The following is a 10,312-nucleotide window of genomic DNA, read 5'->3' as shown; positions in this document are numbered from 1 at the left end:
AAAGTGCACATACATACAAAATGCACAAACGCACACCTGTCCGTTTCATGGTAATATTTTGTGACTTTTTCCCCTTTACAGACAACTCATCTCATTTGAGGTCAAAGTAAATATAAATAGAAGGGCTTTCAGAAGACTTCTCTTCAATTTTAAACTCAGATTTTTAGCCTAACTACTATTGAGATGCTTCAGCCACTGCTTTTGAAAGATGACTCCATCTTTGGGTTCTTCAGGGAGGACCACAGAAGGATTTAAAATGTGCCTGCATGTTTGGGAAAGAGAATGAGGCATCTCCACAGACTTTTCTGAATCTCTGAATCTCTTGGCTCATAGTTTATATTTAAACTATGTGAGAGAACAAAAAGCTGTTTGGAGACTTTTGGATTGGTAGAGCTGCTTAATTGGTGGTCTCATGAAATTGTTTGGAAATCGATTAGTGGTAGGTACCTAGAAAACTAAACAACAACAGCAAAAAAGTTGAGGAAATTGTTAACTCTACCTTTTAAAAAAATTTATTAATGAGAAAATGTAATAAACTAAAAAACTTCTGATAAATAGTATTGATAGGTCTATATAATACAGAATATTAATTTAACCAAAATTTGTGACATTTCTAAATTGGGTGACCGGGGAAAGGCAGTATCTTGGTGACTGCTTGTCTTGAAATATAGGAATTTATTTCCCACAGTTCAGAAGACTGGAAGCTCAAAATGAAGGTGTCAGCAAGGTAGCTTTCAATGTGAGACCTCCTTTGGCTGTGCGCAGCCACCATCACCCTTGTGCTCATATAAACTCTTTACACAAAGGGTAGACAGTGAGAGAAAAGAACCTGGTATCTTCTTGTAAAGATAATAACCCCGCCATAAGGCCCCTGCTCTCGTGAGTTCATCTAACCCTAATTGTCTCCCTCCAGCCCCATCTCAAAATAACATTACAGTGAGGGTTAGAGTGTCACCAGATTGGCAGTGAGGAGGATGAACATTCAGTTCATTACAAGTTATGTGTGTTTGTAAGCAAAACTTGATCTAGCTTATTTGATAAATATAAGCAAAACTTAGTTTATTTCTCCCTCTATCACTTCTTTGTTGCTATAAAAATTAGGTCTAGGTCTGCTGATCAGTTTCACAGTAATAGTTAATCATTAATCAATAGTCACTACATGCAAGACACTATGCCAGGCACTTTGGATACTTCATTTCATTTAATCCTTTTAGCCTTGCAAAGTAGCTTTTGTTATCTCCAATTTACAGAAAATGAAGATGACTCATCGCCAACCATGGTCCAGGTGCTATACTAAATTTTTAATATAGATTATTTTTCTATGTTTATTAATAACCCTATCAGGTAGGTACTATTTTTTTTAAAGATTTATTTATTTATTTATACAGAGCTGGGGTACAGGCCAGAGATGCGGAAGGTGAGAGGATTCACCAGAGACAGAGTGGGGAGCAGAACAGGCAGATCGACGAAGTACACTGCTGAGGGGAGCAGCGGGCGGGTCAGGAGAGGTCTGCCGCGCCATGTGGTCACCTCCCGTGCAGGCGGGAATCGAACTCATGCGGAGGTGGCTTTAGCTTCTTAGTGCAGTGCTTTAACCCGCTGCGCCACCAGGGAGGGCCCAGGTAGGTACTATTTTTAATCCTCCTTTTTCTAGATAAGAAGCTGGAGACACAGATAGATCAAGGTCACACATCTAATAAATGAGGTATAGGATTCAAATCTCTGGTCTGTATGGTTTCTGAGTTGAAGCACTGAGCCTCTTAACGGCCCAACCAAGCTAACCTTACAGCTGAGGGACACTAAGTCACCATCACATTGTCTTTTCATGAGTTTCAAGACTTGTTAAAATTAAAAGTCTGCTTTTCTTCTTGAGAGTCCCAGCAGCGACTTCCCTCAGTAAATTATCTCTTGCCTGACTAGCTTCATATTTAATGACTTTTCTAATCCTCACTCTGAATGTCCCCTTTTCATTACCCTTGACTAACCCAAATGATTTCTTCATATAATGTCCCTGAGGTTGAAAATTATATAATTTGAGGAGAAATGATATAACATGAAATACAAGATATCATTAAGGTCAACCAAAAGTCAATAAATGTTAGAAAGGACTAATATATTTCTATCTCTTTTATTTGCAAACATTTATTGCCCGCCATCCCTCTATTCAGCACAATACTGGGTTCAGTCCTATCCAGTGAGCTTTGCTCCAGTTATTTCCAAGGTCAAACCTGTGCTGGTCATCACAAATAACATCCTCACTTAACTTTCAACCATAACGTCCCCTCCCTCACCCTCACTTGCGCCACTTCGGACCCCATATTCCTACTGTTCCCCCTTGTAGTTCTTTGATCCCACCAGGACATTACTGCTTTTTAATTATCCATAAGTCCTCCTTGCTTTTGATTCCAGCTTAACTCACTTGGTCTTGCAAAGTGGCTTTGGCCTTCTGATGACTCCCTTTGAAACAGTATTAGCTTGCTCACCACCCCCTCCACTTACACATTTGGCAAAATGTCAACTCTAACGAAACTCAACTACTGGCCAAATAAATACCTATGCCAGCACCTGGACAGCAGCATGGAGCTGAAGAACATCACAACTTGCCTTACCTGTACCCACACCTGCTCCTCCTCTCTTCCAATGGATGGAGGGTTCCTGCTTTTATTAGAGGTGCTTTCCCTGGATCTGGCCTGCTCAGGAAGACCACTTTTAAAATTAATCCCAATCTCTGGCAACTTTTATTTTTTAGAAAATATTTATTTATTTATGCATACAGAACTGAGGTACAGGCCAGAGGTGCAGGGGCTATGAGAGGCTTCACCAGAGACAGAGTGGGGAGCAGAACAGGAAGATGGACTGAAATACACTGCTGAGGGGAGCAGGAGGTGGGTCAGGAGAGATCTGCCTCACCATGTGGGTCACCGCCAGGGCTGGGGATAGAACTCACACTAAAGTGGCTACAGCTAGCTTACAGTGTTGCGTCCTATCCTGTTGTACCACCAGGGAGGGCCCTCGCTGGCATCTTTAAATGGTGCCTAGTGGCTCCTCCCCACAAACATAAAAGCTTCTTCCAACTATCTTCCATCTTTAAAATAAAACAGATCTTCCCTGGAACATACATTTGCTTTAGCTACATCACCATTTTTCTGTTTGACTTTTATTTTTTCTGTTTGACTTTTAGAGAGTAAAATCTCTGGGACTTTCAGTTAGCATCTCGCATTCACAGTCAATATCTCCACTTCTCCATTTCCCATTCACTCTTCAACCCAGCCAATGAGGCCATGCTCCCACCATGGCCCCAAAACTGCTTTCATCAGACAATTAGTAAGGTCCACGTTGCCAAACCCAATGTTAACTCTGCCCTTTTTCTATCTCATCTCAAAGGGCTGCGAAAGGGCAAACTGCTCCCTCAGTCTAGAAGTGCTCTTATTTTCAATGTCTGGGAAGATACTTGCCTAGTTTTCCCACTATCTTATTGATTGCTAGTCTAAGCCACCTTAAAAGGTTCTTCTGCTTCACCTTGCTGTGCGCCAGGGATTGCTTCTGGCCTACCTCTCTCTACCTCTGCTCTCACTGAGGTTGATGTGGTCTCATTCAGTCCCACAGCTATGCTACCATCTGTATGGAAGTTACTCCAAATCTCCATCTCTTGATATCTCCACTTGAATATCCAATATGTATCAAGTGGGACATAAGCAAGGCCTCATGACTCAACACCATCACTGACTTAGCCCTAGGTAAGCAGCACTCCCAGCCACCTAAATTCCTGGGTCAAAACCCTAGAAGTGAAATCTCTATAACAGGCAAATCTATAGAGGCAGAAAATAGCTTAGTAATAGCTAGCTGTACTGGGTTGATGATGCCCTCCCTCAATAAAGCATGACTATGTCATAACCCCAGGAATCTGTCACCTTGACCTTATTTGGGAAAAGGGTCTTTGCGGATGTAATTAAGGATTTTGACATAAGAATAGTCTAGATCCCTGGGTAGACTTTAAATTCAATGAATAGTGTCCTTTTAAGAGACAGAAGAAGAGAAAACATGGAAGACAGGAGAAGGCCACATGAAGATGGGGGCAGAGAGTGGAGTGTGGCAGCCACAAGCCAAGGAATGCAAGCCAAGGAAGGATACTCCCCTGAGGCCTTCTGAGGGGGTGCAGCCCGTTAATAAATAACAGCTCAGACATCTGCTTCCAAAACCATGAGAGAATCAATTTCTCCAGTTAGGTTGGGGGCAGAGAGAAGTAAGGTATGACTACTATCGGAGGCGAGATCTCTTTTTGGATTGGTAAAAATTCCTAAAATTACATCATGCTGATGCTTGCCCAACTTTGTAAATATACTAAAAACCATTAAATCCAAGACTTTAAATAGATGAATTGTATGATATATAAATTATATCTTCCTACAGCTATGAGAATAATACCCGTAGGAGCTTCCTTTAGTCCTTGCTTTTCTTCATTCTTACATTGCAACCCACCAGCAAATCTTTGGACTCGGCTCCAAAATCTGACGCAGATCTGACCACCTCTTCATTTCCACTGCCATCATCTCTGCCCAGGCCATCATCTCTCCTCTGTGCAACCACAGTACCGTAAATGGTTTCCCTGTTTCCTCCCAAGCCTTGTGCAAATCCATAGCCCTTAAAGCAGACAAATGGTTATCTTTAACATAAATCAGGCCATCTCTCTCTCTCTCTCTCTCTCTCTCTCTCTCTCTCATTTAACCCTCTCCTCCCTGCTACTGCTGTTCCTTTGCACTAACAAAAAACAAGAGCAGATTCTCACGGAGTCCTGCTGAACAGGTGCCTCTCTGCCCCAACCATCTGAGACTCATCTCCTTAACACTGCCCTTTGCTCCGAGCTTGTCACCCGAACATCCACTGTGGCTATGGGGTAGACAGGCTCCTCCCTGCTCTGGGCCTTTGCTGCCCAGCTCTTCCTGCTCCTGACCCCACTCTCATCTAAGCCCTCTACGCTGTAGCCACGCTCTCCTTTACTTTCTAATTGATAAACATCTTCCCATTTTTCTAGATCTTTAATGTCTCTCAACTGTATCAGTTTTCAGTTTTGAGCATTTATTTTATTATTGAGGCACCATTTCTATGAGGTGACACTGATTTTATTAGTCCGTATAGAGTATATTTAGACTCAAAACCAGTCATAATTCAGTACATCGCTTTATTTATTGTTCAGCAATTTTTGTTGTCTGAAATAAGACTATTCATGTAGTGGTTCACTTATTTATAGTGTTATTTTTTCCCCCATACCAATAAACTCTATGAGATTAGGGACCGACCTGTCTTCCTCAGGGCTAAGTCTCTGCTCCTGTAGCATCTCTGATGAGAGAACTCAGTAAGGACTGCATTTGTGAATAAACAAATCATAATGTATAGCTGGTTGCCCTTAGCAAGCTGACACGCTATGTGGGTCTAAGACATAATTGTACCATCAAAAAATATTTAACCACAATGTGAGTGAGACAGAACAAAAACAGCCAATCTGTAGACAGATTTCTCTCAGAACAAATTCATGAGCATTGCACACAGAGCAGCATCTGGGCACACTCTCTCCCAAGCCTGCACTGGCAGAGCAGCTGCAGGACTGAAGGGGCCAGTGAGGTCCATGAGGTGGAAAGGGTCCCCCAACTTTTGATGACCTCTGCTAGGACGGAAAGCAAGGCAGAGAGCTGTGGCCTCTCTGGGCAGTCGCCCTGGAACTCTGCTTCACCGTGTGCTTCTTATTCTTATCCTTCTTAGATTGCAGGTTCCAATCTCTGCACTGCATTTTATTTTATGTACTTTTAAAAATATAGTTCTCCTACTTGTCAGCTGTGTGACTTAGAGTAAATTACTCCTCCCATTTCCTTATCTACCAATGTGGGAAATAAAAATCCCTATCAGGACCTTCCTGCTGGTGCAAGGGGTTAAGTCTCAGTACTCTGAAGCTATTCGCAGCCACTGCAGCACGAGTTTGATCCCTGGCCAGGAAGCTGACCTAAATGGTGCAGCAGACCTCTCTTATCTCACCTGCTGCTCCCCGCAGCAGTGTATTTCTATCAGGCTGCCTGCTTGGTTCCCTATTCTGTCTCTGGTGAATCCTCTCACCTCCCGCTCCCACCTCTGGCTAATGCCCCAGCTCTTGTATGCATAAATAAAATACACCTTAAAAAAAAAAAAACGCATCATGGGGGTGGAGTGGAGCATGGGATCAAAAATGGCAGAGGAGTGCACAGAACTATGGTGATGGCACACGGGTGATGTGGTGATGGGAAGTCCATGGGGATTACAAGTGAGATGGAAAAAGGCACAAAATGATATAAAAATCAACTATTACAATAATAAAATAAATTTTAAAAAACATCATAGGTTTGTAGTGAGAATTATGAGACAATTTATGTAAAGACCAGAGAAAAGTAGCCACAGAGTAGTGCCCAATAATATGTTTTTCCATTGTCTGGGTGTGGCTTTTTAAATGAATTTCAAGAAAATAAACAGTGATGACATTATGACATTGTCTAGCCTGACAAGTGGTTAAATGCTAATTGAAGTCACTGCTAAAAATACCTTAGAGTCAGTTGCTTCATCTGACCTTGACCTTGAAATATTTAAGTGGAAGCCTAGTTCTAGCTTTGACTAGTATTTTCTGAATAGCTTTGGATAAATAATTTATTACTTCTATTTATAACATTGCTACCTTCTTCTGAGTAACCTTTGGTACAGAAGTTCAAATTGGATTCTTAATTCAGATAAGGCATGTATAATACATATTATGGTCTTAGTGATTATGGTACTTAATGTACTTTATCGTTGTACTTAATTGCACTGTAATGAACCCCGTATTCTGCCAGTATTTGAAATAGTCCCTCATTGTTAATTAGGTATCTTTGAAGTCATTAACCTTTGGCTGGCTATTTGATATCAGGAAGGTGTGATCTATTAAGTGAACAGTTTAGTCAGTCCACAGGTGCACTGTAAATCGATAAATACTCAGCAGTCTTAAAAAGATATTGAACTTGTAATTTATAAACATCTCCCATTTTTTCTATATAAATATTTAATGTCTCTCAATTATGGTTTTTTTAAAAAAATATTTATTTATTTATCCATACAGAACTGGGGTACAGGCCAGAGGTGCAGGGGCGGCGAGAGGATTCACCAGAGACGGAGTGGGGAGCAGAACAGGCTGACTGATGAAGTACACTGCTGAGGGGAGCAGCAGTGATGGGTCAGAAGAGGTCTGCTGGGCCATGTGGTCACCTCCAGGGCGGGCAGGGATCAAACTCATGCGGAAGTGGCTTTAGCTTCTCAGTGCTCTGCTTTAACCCGCTGCGCCACCAAGGAGGGCCCTCTCAGCTATGTTTTACAGTTTTCAGTCTTGAGTGTTCATTTATTATTGAGGCAACATTTCTATCATGTGATACCGGTTTTATAAGTCCTTATAGAGTGTACTTAGACTCAAAACCAGTCATAAAGGAACTGGCTTGGGCAATAGGGTTCCTAAACAATCATTACATCTGCTTGGGTGCCATAAGAACAACGTGTTTATTTTTTCATTTTGAAGAAGAAAGAGTATTTAGTCTTTTAAACAATTCAGCATATTTACCTGTAGTTAAAAAAATTAGGGAACAAAAAGCAATAAACATAAGGGAGGACAGATTTTCCCTGAACCCTTCCTGGTGTGTCTACAGGAAGGTACAAATCTGTGTGACCCAGATCTCTGAGCACAAGATGGCTCAGCTGACATGTTGTAGGAAAAGGCTGGGTGGCCTGAGCCTGTCCACTGTGGGTCAGTACCTCCCATGGTTTTCCATTCCTAGCTGGGCTAAGAGCCAAAGCGTCCACCCCGGTCTTTGAGGATTTGACCCACATCGATATGTCACCCTGTCCCAGAGCGCCCCCTAGCGGTATTTTGTGTTCTAGCACCGCCATAGGCCATTTGTGCAAACACTGTCTCTCACCCTCTCCCGCCTGAACACCCTCTGGCAGAAAAACCTTTCTCCACACAAACTTCTCTTTTTAAGGGATTCACCTTACCTCACTATCCTAGTGGAACGTCCTTTCAGATTATTAGTTGCCTTCCCCCTTTAAAAAAAATTAACAACTGTAATTATTCTAGTAAGAACAAGCTCCCGCAATTTGTAGGACCCAGACAAAATGAAAATGAGGGGTCCCATTGTTTGGATACTACAAAGAATTTCAAGACAACAGAACACTAGAGCGAGCACAGGCCTTCGAAGCCACCCTGGACGTGTGCGGCTGCCAGAGGACAAGCCCATGAAAGTGGCCCTTGCCTGAGTCCACAAGGACACCGAGGACAGAAACCTCTCCCAGTTCCACAAAATGACAGTTGAGCAGATGTAGCAAAGAATGAGTGAGCAATGTTGAACATATATTTTATTTCCTGACTGTAGATATTTCTTTCCTAAACCGAAGAACAAATTATCACAAACTGGGTGACTTAAAACAATCGAAATGTGTTCTTATCATTCTGGAGGCCAGAAATCTTAAATCAAAGAATGGGCCAGGCCTTTAAAATCTCTAACGAAAGAATACTGTATGCCTCTTCCTGGCTTCTGATACTCCAGAAATTCTTGGGGTTCCCTCGAGCGAGGGAACCTCCAGTCTCTCATTCTACCACCACAGCTTGTCTTCCCCTGTGTGTCTTTATACCTGCTTCTCATCCCCAGGACACCAGCCACTGCATTTAGCACCCAACCAAGCCCAGGAGCGCCCCTCCTGAACTCACTGCATCTGCTAAGACCCTATTTCCAAATAAGATTACCGTCTCAGAATTCAGAAGGACATGACTTTGGGGATATCCTGAGAGCATCAGGAATATTTTTTCTGCTATATTTTTAATGGTGCATATGTAGTATAGCTTCCTCGTGTTTTCCAAGGGAACTGAAGGATACACAAAGCTGTGTGAGGTGTAGAGAGGCATGTGTGAGAGCAGTATAACCAGGAGAACTAAAAGCAATCTTGGATGCAGTTGCTGGGTGAGGGTGATGACAGCCAGATGTAAAAGCCTTTTCCTCACTGAACTATAGTATTAAACTTTTTTCATCAGTATTCTTTGCCTCTCATATCTGTCTCCTTTATCTCTTTCATCTACAATGCTTCTTTGTTACACAAAACTTGCAAGGGAACACAGACTGAGGCATGGGGAGCGGGAAGGCTCCAGACAGGGCAGAGAAGAACACCAGGGACTGTGGTAATGGATCATGGGTGCTGTGGTGGTGGGAGAACCACAGGGTCTACAGCGGAGGGGAGAAACCAAACATTGTTTCAAATGCTGTCCCAAAAGTGAACGAGGATGTAAGAACATAAATTTAATTATAATAAATTTTAAAAGGCCTTTTTGTTGTTTCCAGGTTTTCCCCTACTGCCTGTAGGAATGTCACTCTCCCTTGTATCACTCTCCCATTCCCTATAGTAATGTCCTTGATTATTATCACCAAAAAATAAGACTAACCCACTTCCCAGCCTCACCAGCAGTCAGGGGTGACCATGGGGCCCCTTTCTGAAGATCAGGCAGAAGTCTGTGGGTGGGAACTTCTTGTTTCTCATTGCTCTGCCCTACTCTTCTGCTTTAGTTCACTCAAAGGGCCTTAAAAATGTCGTGAGTGGGCCCTCCCTGGTGGTGCAGCGGGTTAAAGCTCAGCACTGAGAAGCTAAAGCCACTTCAGACATGAGTTCGATCCTTGCCCACCCTGGAGGTGACCCACATGGTGCAGCAGACCTCTCCTGACCCACCCGCTGCTCCCCTCAGCCGTGTACTTCATTGATCTGCCTGTTCTGCTCCCTGCTCTATCTCTGATGAATCCTCTCACCCTTCACATCTCTGGCCTGTACCCCAGTTCTGTATACATAAATAAATAAATACTTTTTAAAAATGTCATGAGCATCTGAAAGCACAGAAGGAAATGGTTGTGCTGGAGCAAAGGAGGAGCCTAGTTTACTGGCCATTTCCCTGAGCAACTTCACCAGTCCTGGGCTCTTCAGGTTAAAATACACAGGCCTTTCCACCCACTGCTGAGCTGCTATTGTTGGGATTGCCACTACTGGATGCTATAGACACTCTCCCACCTAGATTTGTCTTGTCAGTAACGTGATGACTAATAGAAATGACAGAAGAAAGGCCAGTGAGGAAGGGAAAGCCCGGGAGGATTCCTGGTGAGCCAAACCTTTTGCAACACAAGAACTTTGCTTAGGCTTTGGTGCTGGTCACTGCTGCCACCTAGAGGCAACATTTGGGAATTAAAACACTTTCCTGGCCGTTAATGAACCTGCTTCCTTTTCCTTCTGAAGATTT

Source organism: Condylura cristata, unplaced genomic scaffold (assembly GCF_000260355.1).
Source record: "Condylura cristata isolate star-nosed mole 26May11 unplaced genomic scaffold, ConCri1.0 scaffold00009, whole genome shotgun sequence".
In the NCBI taxonomy this organism is placed as follows: Eukaryota; Metazoa; Chordata; class Mammalia; order Eulipotyphla; family Talpidae; genus Condylura; species Condylura cristata.
Note: the sequence above shows the minus strand (reverse complement) of the source record.